Consider the following 8,135-nt stretch of genomic DNA (forward strand, 5'->3'; position numbering starts at 1 on the left):
TCCTCCTCCTCCTCTTCCTCCTTGTTTTCATTCTGCTTTAGTTCTGGTTGTCTTGGAACTCCATCTGTAGTCCAGGTGATCCTCTTGCACCTGCCTCCCAAAAGCTGGGATTAAAGGCATGCATAACCACTGACCAGCTAGGAGTTCTTAATCCAAATTCCTGTCTGAGTTTTGCCCCAATACTAAACAACAACAACAACAACAACAATAACAACAACTAGAAAACAAACAGACAATAATAAAAAGCCTTTTTATTGGTTCTTTATGAATTTATAGTCTTGTTCTCCAGTCCCACTCATCTCCCCATTCCCTTATACTCATCTTCTGCCCTTACAACACCACCCACAAAAGAAAAAAAATCACATGTGGAAGCTATAGTATATCACAGAGTGTCCCACAATATACCTTTTTGTCTACACTTTGCTAGCATATGTTCATTGCAGTGAGTCATTGGTCTGGTTTGAGGCCTTTGGCTTCTGCTACACTACTATACTGGAACCTCAGTGGCACTTCTATTAAATATTCCATTGTTGCCCTGTGCCATGGAGATCCTGCAGCTTTGGTTCTATAGGACTAGGCCTTTCATGTGCTCTAAGAGCTCATAGGTGGAGTAGATGTTGGGATGCTCCAACTCAAAGCACTGAATCTGGGCCTGCCAGCTCTCCCATACCCACACCAATGGGCAATCTCTCCAATACTGCCCCAGCTAGCTCATTCAATGCCATAGCCAGCAAAGGGGCAAAGCCAGTTCTTTCTCCCAGGCCCTCAAGGCCACCCACACCACATCACCAGAGCCAGCTCTTTTGTTCTGCTCAGGTGAGGTATGGGGCCTGGTCCCCAAGGCCCCTGCACTTAACAATGATTATGTTTTTACATGTATTGCTTCCTTGTTTACTATCTGATATGCCCCATATCTTAAAGAAAACAGATTCTGTGCCTCATTTGCTACTATACCTTAGGTTTAGATTAACATCCAGCAGATAGCAGTCAATGAGGAGTAGTTTCCAAATGAGAGGGCACAGTGATAAGAGGGTATAAAGTGACCTGCAGGTGAGAGCTACTTCTGTTTCTTATAGTCAGTCTAGAATAGGACAACTCTTTATTTATTTTTATGTATATGAGTGCACCATTGCTCTCTTCAGAAACATCAGAAGAGGGCATCAGATCCCATTACCATGTGGTTGTTGGGAATTGAACTAAGGACATCTGGAAGAGAGGTTGGTTCTCTTAACTGCTGAGCCATCTCTCCAACCCTAGGATGACTCTTAATATAGTGTATGTGGGCGACTCTATAAAGTTGGATCCAGTGTTGACTACTGTCTATCTGAAACAGAATGTTTTGAGAATAAAAGGGGATAATCAATTAATCATGCCAGGATAGCAATAAAACACCAGGACAATACAAGGTAACCATCATGTCTGAGTTCTCTGCATTAGAAACACAGAGAATAGACCCATAAATGTGGATTCCTGGGCTGTGTTCCAGATCCACAGCATCCAGATTTTTGTTAAAAGGGCCCAAGAATCTGCAAAGGGAGCCTAGGGATGATCCTGTAACATGCCAAACATGCCAGAGACTGAGAACCATGGGACTGAAGATTATAGGTTTTTTGCCTTTGGGTGCTTTGTCCCCAACTTGGGAGGCTTCCCTAAAGCTGTTAAAGACTTATTAACACTGATGTGTGGGAGCCACACATTCATTAGCACTTACATAGGCACCTCTGCCTGGTCTTGAGAACAATTTCTTGGAAAACAGTAAGAGTTTTCATGATGCAGTTCTGAAGAATGAAGACAGATTTGGGGTAAAGTATGGCAGCTCGCAGAAAGTGAGTATATCAGCAATGACAGACAGAGTAAGTCTGCAGAAGAGATTTGATGGGTCCCACAGAAAGATGCCTATCTGGGGAAGATCAGGTAAACTGTAAGAATATAAATAAAAACTTACAGTTGAAACAATAGCACAGTCACCTCTTCTTTCTTTCAAAGAACATCTCTTATTCTGGGTTGTGTTTGAAGGTTTGATTGACACCTGTAAAACATGAAATGTTTTGTGAACTTTTGCCAAGTGTGTCTCCCATTGGCAGCATGGTAAATAGTTCTGGGTACAGGTGACGGTAGCACAATTAATAAAACTTTTACCAATCTGCACTATTTTTTTCAATCACTGACATCTACATACTTGTCTTCCTTGTCTCTGCCCCTTTTCCATGTTGAAAATGGGCTACTTAATTGTCCTTGCCAATGCCATCATGATGCTAGCTTTCTGTGCCCATCTCTCCCTAAGCTCTCCACTTATTCTTCTCTTTATGAAATTCTGATGCAGAAAAATAATGTATGAATATGTATCTTCTCAGTGTAAAGCCCCACACGTTAACATACAGGATTGCCTTTTCACACCCCCAGCAGCAATTCTGCATTTAAATGGCAATTTATGTTAAATTGCTTATTGATGTTTTCAGATACACACAAACATTATTTACACATTTCAGCTTACTATATATTTGCACAAGGAAGAAACTGTTTACATATATATATATATATATATATATATATATATATATATTGACCTTGTGAGGTCTTCAGCTAAAATAATAAGAATAGTGAAAATCCATCAATAGTCATATTAAAGAAAGTGCAAACACACCTTCTTTTCCTTCATTATGTTTGTGTATTTTATTTCTCATTCTGTCACCAAATTATGGATTGAGTGCTCATGCCAAGAACATGAATGTTAAAGAATGGGGTAAGAAGTTAAAGCTATAACTACTCCCAATCGTGGGGAGGTTGTAAAGCAATTTTTCATAATTATTCACCTATCAGTTTTACCATAGAACTTTAGATGAGTATTGAAAAGGAAAACAATTGAAGTGGAAATTGGATATATGTAGGTTTATACCGGTTTTTCTTTGTTGTTGTTGTTGGCATAGGTCCAGGTATGCTCTGGTGGGCCAAGTGTATTGAGTAGTGATTAGCAAGTTCTATTCCAGCTTTTCAATAGATGCAGTTTTGAGCACTGTCAGAATAACCTGTGTATTCACAGCACCTAACTGTGCTCATCCAAAATAGATCCCCGAGTCCTGAAGCTTGGCAAGAAAGATTATCCTCCAAAATCTCTAGGGTCATGAAGGCATTCTAATCATTTCTAATATTAGCTGAGTACTTAGGCTGTTACATGGTACAGTATATAGCTTCCTGCTTCCCAGGGCCCCCTTTACTCAAATAAGCAGGTGTTGACAATCCATTATATTGTTGCTTTTGTCAAAAAAAAAGCTCAACTTTTAGCAGAAAATAAACTACTATTTCTCAGTGAAATATTAGTTGTCTCATGGAGGGCACACGTGCTGGGAATCAATATTTTCAATCTAATAATACCTGCAGTCCTGAGAGACAGCTGTTGCCAAGGCACTGGCCGCATCTGAGAAGTTTCTTTTTCTTGGTAGCATGGGCTGTGTCTTTTCCTTTGCATCCTCACATCAGAGGTGACCAACTGCCCTCAGGTGTTTTGGTTTTTGGAGCTATGCACTGGGTGTATCATTATTCAAGAAACACACACTTGAAATTACCCCTGGGCATAAACCCAGCTCTCATCTTTTGGGGATAACTTTCTTGTTTTTTTTTTTTGTAATAATTATTGTTATAATTGCAAACATTTCTTTGTACAGGCTTTTGCCTTGAATGAGGTCTAGAGTTTAAATTTTGGTATGATATTAAACTGTATAACCACAATTGTTCAATTGTCAGTAATTCACCATTAACATTTTAGCAAAAATAGAGTGTTAAACTTTAGGATTTTTGTCCTGGTTTCAAGTTTTGTATAAGGCCCCTTATAAAAAAATCTCATGTGTAATGAATATTCCAATGCTTCTTGCTTGTAGGTCAGATACAAATCATAGATATTACAAGTGATGTTTTCATATTTTGAGAGCATGCAAAGGAAAATTTCATTGGTCCTCTGAATACATGATAATTTTACTCTTTTAAACATATTATAGATGAGGGCACTTGTTTTTCTGAAAGTGTTCATTTTATTTTTTTGACTAGGGAAGAAAAATGGAAACTAAAAGGAACTTAAAAAAAACACATTTGGATGTTTCTTTTATTTCCAAATCAGTCTAACACAATAGAATAATGAGAAGATTTTAAGTTGAAAGATAAACTGTCTAAGAATTCCTGATTTGTAGGACTGCAGCCTGGTTCATAGGGTATATGCTCAACATGTGTGAAAATCTTCTTTCAACCTTCACTATCAAAGAAACAGCAACAGAAATGATAATAACCACACCCTCACCCAGAATGCCTAAATCAAAGGAAATAAAAATTAGCAAATTCAAAGTAAGTGTGCCTATTTAAAGTTAAGTAGTATAAATCTTGGCTTGCTTTTAAAAATTAATTAAAAAGTTACTTTAAAAAATTAAAACTTGTATGCTTAGAATAATCTGTTTTAGTACTTAAAACATCAACTTTAAATGTAAGTAAGTTTTATGTGTATATTAAATTTTAATTTTTTCTGAATAATCAAAAATAAATTCAGAGAAATATATTATAGTCATCAAGATATTCAAACGTTCCTAAGACTAGCAACTCAGAAATAATGGAATATACACTGTTTATTTTGTGTGGAATGCTAAAACCACAATAATCTTAGAAAATATTATCAACATTAGATATTTAAGAGATTGGTAAATATAATATGCAAAATAACACTAATGAATATTTGAAAAATATTTAGTGTGTAATGAAGAACAATAGGCAAAGAACATTAACTGTCATGTCAACAGCAGGAAATACAATAATAAGGATGTGAATGTTGGCCCTTCGTTGAAAAAAATGTTAGAGAAAACTAAAATAGTAAGAGCACATATAATTGAAAAAAATAAAATTTGTCTCTGAAAATTGGAAAAGCATTTCATGAAAAGCAGTAATGAGGGTTCCATGGACTCAAGAGTCATGAAGCCCATACCTGTGTTCATGTCAAAATAAGGATTTGTATAAAAGCAGTACTTGTTGTATCTTATAGAATAATCAGATAAAATTGGAATGGATATCCCAATTATCCAGCTTCTTTTGTTCAGGGGGCAAACTGAATAGTCCCATATGTACAGCAGAAGCTACCTTTGATTTACAGGCTTCCTGAACATTTCTACATGCACATTTTTTTTAAACCAGCAAGAAAAGCTGACATCCATCCTGTGTAGTGTTAGAACCTTAGGAAAATTATAAAACATGCAACAGTGTGAAAGACTTTCACAAGAGGAGAGAGGAAACGCAGGTTGCTTTTCGGATGAGCCCAACAGCCTTCACTCAAAAATTAAAATTTATGGGAGACAAGTTTACCTTGACTGACACTGGCGAGCAGAGAGGGAAGCTGTCAGGCAGATGTGAATCACATCAGGAAGAGAGGGATCCTTAGGGTGTGGGAAAGAAGAAGGGCTTGACAAAGAGAAATCTGAAGAAAATGAAGACAGGGTGGATGTGTTGGAAAGAAATGCTCAAAGGAGTTTCAACTCAAGACAACATCTTCGCCACAATGTTGCATACATTTTATACTTAATCAGGGTAGCCATAACCTCCCTGTAGTGTCTTATAGCACAAGCCAAGCCCTCCTATAATCACCAGAGAATAAATGGGAGAAATGGACTTCTTGATGGAAGAGGTTGAAGCACCCAGGGCCTGGGCATTGTTTGGGTTGGTTTACCTCTTCCTGTACCTCTGGGAGAAATTAGAAAAGTGGATGATGTCATTGCTGTCTGCATACCTGTCCAGTGACCAATGTTCTATTAGGCTCCAGCTGTATTGAGCTATTTGAATATGACAAACTCCTTATTAAGGTTCTTCAACTTGTAATTAAAAAGGGATTGTCTAGAGAATGCTCTAATAGCTCTGTGGAAAAACTCCTAAGTACATTAACTAAATACGAAATCAAACATCACAATTAATTATGACTGTATCAGGGCGACCCTTTCTCTGACCATATTCCCAGTTCTCCAGTGGGGAGCTACCAACTGTTTTATAACGATGGCTAAGTTGTGGTCTTCTGCTTGATCTCTTCATCAACTGTCCCATATCCTGTCAGGTCTTTTGGCCTTCATGTATTCTCTGGTGGGTTCTGAGGCTGGATTTTATAGCCTCCTCCTTTAGATTAGAGTTCATATTTGAGGCTTTGTGGCTCTCAGTGTAAATTTGTAATGTTTGATTTCTCTCCTTCCTGTTCTTGGAGAAGGATTTCCCCTATAAAAACCTGTTGTCTCACATGCAGCTGTCCCCTGTGTTTTCTGTGGTCATGCTGTTGCTTGCCCAAGCTGCTCACTGCTCCATCATTTCCCTTGGGCTTCCTTACATGGCCTAGCTTAACCCAGGGTATTGCCTGTGACTGGGGAGAGAGCTGCATATCATGGAGGCACAATGTCTGTGCTTGCTTCCCTTTCAGAAGGATTTTCTGAGGATATCTGGCCATCTAGAAGCTACCTGCCCTGCAGTTTGATTTTTCTGGTCATCTTTCAGTAACTTTTCTCTCTTGGCAAGATCTATCTCCTCCCTTTAAGGATCACCTGCAAAGCTAGTTGGGGGTGGGGCTGCCTCTGTGACTTGCGAAGCAAAATTAGAACTGTTTTAATGGCAGTTTTGCTTAATTACTGTTCTATATATGCTAGCACACTTAATTTTTCTGTGCTTCACTGTCCTCATTTAGTTTTTTGGATAAATATCTATTTATTGTACCTAGTTTTAATGAGCTGTGGAGTGATGAGTGAGGACGAAGTCTATTAATGCCTTATTGACCTAGCATAGGCTTTAGCAGATAGGAGGGCTTGCTAGTATTATTTGTATCAAGAATATATATGAGAAGGTGGTGTGTGTGTGTGTGAGTGTGTGCATGTGTGTGTGGTATGTGTAACTGTGTGAATGAATGTTTGAGGGCATATTTGAACATGTGTGTATGCGTGTCTATGTGTATGTGTTTGTGTGCATGTGCATTGCATATGTGTGGTATGTGTCATGTATGTGTGTGTGTGCATGTATATGTGCGTAATGTGTCTGCTTGTTTGGTTATAGGGCTGAAGGAAGACGTTATTTTTTTAACCAGTTAATGGTCATAATATATTGCTTATATCCTATTATAAGAAACATAACTGTACAAGGATATATACTCTCAATATCATGGTAGGATGTGAAATAAATTTTGCCTGAAAAAAAAAAGGTTAAATTTCTGAAATCTTGTGGTCTAAAGTAAGACTTTCCCCAGAACTAGACAGTATTTTTCCTTTAGGTAGGTGGGGAAATTTATGCCCTTTATCATTATATAACTTGGGTGGCAAAGACTTTGCAAAATGGCTTCTTCTAAATCACTACTAGGAATCTTAACAATTGCTAGGAATATAACAGAGTTAGATGTGCATCTTCTCTGTTCCAAAGTGTACAACTTTAACCCTGTTGATGATCAAATGTAGTTATTTTTTCCTCACCCACATACTTAGATATAAAAACACACGAAAGAGAAATGTTATATTATTAACGAAGATTTTTGCTAGTTTATAAATTGGACTTTTCTGTTTTACAATTTAAAATACTTTAAAGTTAAAAGGGAAAAGTTTGAGGCTTTGCTCAAAGTAAAGCCTGTACAATTTATGAAACAATAACAGATTTCTTCCTAAACACGCATATTATTGATGACACACATGGTGGGGAGAAGGTGAAAGCCGCGTTTCTTGTGTCCTTGGAAAACAGCAGTGATTTTTTTTTTGTTTTTGTTTTTGGGTTTTAAAGCTCTAAGAACCCTGCATTGTCATACCTGAGGAACGTGCTTCTCTGCCTGGCACTTTTGGCATACTCACACATTTGTAACCTGATAGAGAGGTGCAGGCTGTTTTGTTGGCTGTAGTTGATATGTGTCATATAATGGATTTCTAAATGGGAACTTTGGTTTACATCATTTTAGTCTTTAAAAGCTCTATGACATTTTAAATGATAAACGGTTAATCAACTAGTACTCAATTCACATTTCCCCATAGAGTTAAAATATCTGGTTTGCTGATAGTTCTAGAGCTTATTTAGAGAGGGATAATCAATAAATTATGAGATCATTGAGGCTGCAAAAAATCAAAGGTGAAGATATGTGTACATGTTGAAGTCACTGTATT

The sequence above is a fragment of the Mus caroli genome, unplaced genomic scaffold, assembly GCF_978045245.1.
Source record: "Mus caroli unplaced genomic scaffold, Mus_caroli_1 scaffold_11, whole genome shotgun sequence".
Taxonomy (NCBI): Eukaryota; Metazoa; Chordata; class Mammalia; order Rodentia; family Muridae; genus Mus; species Mus caroli.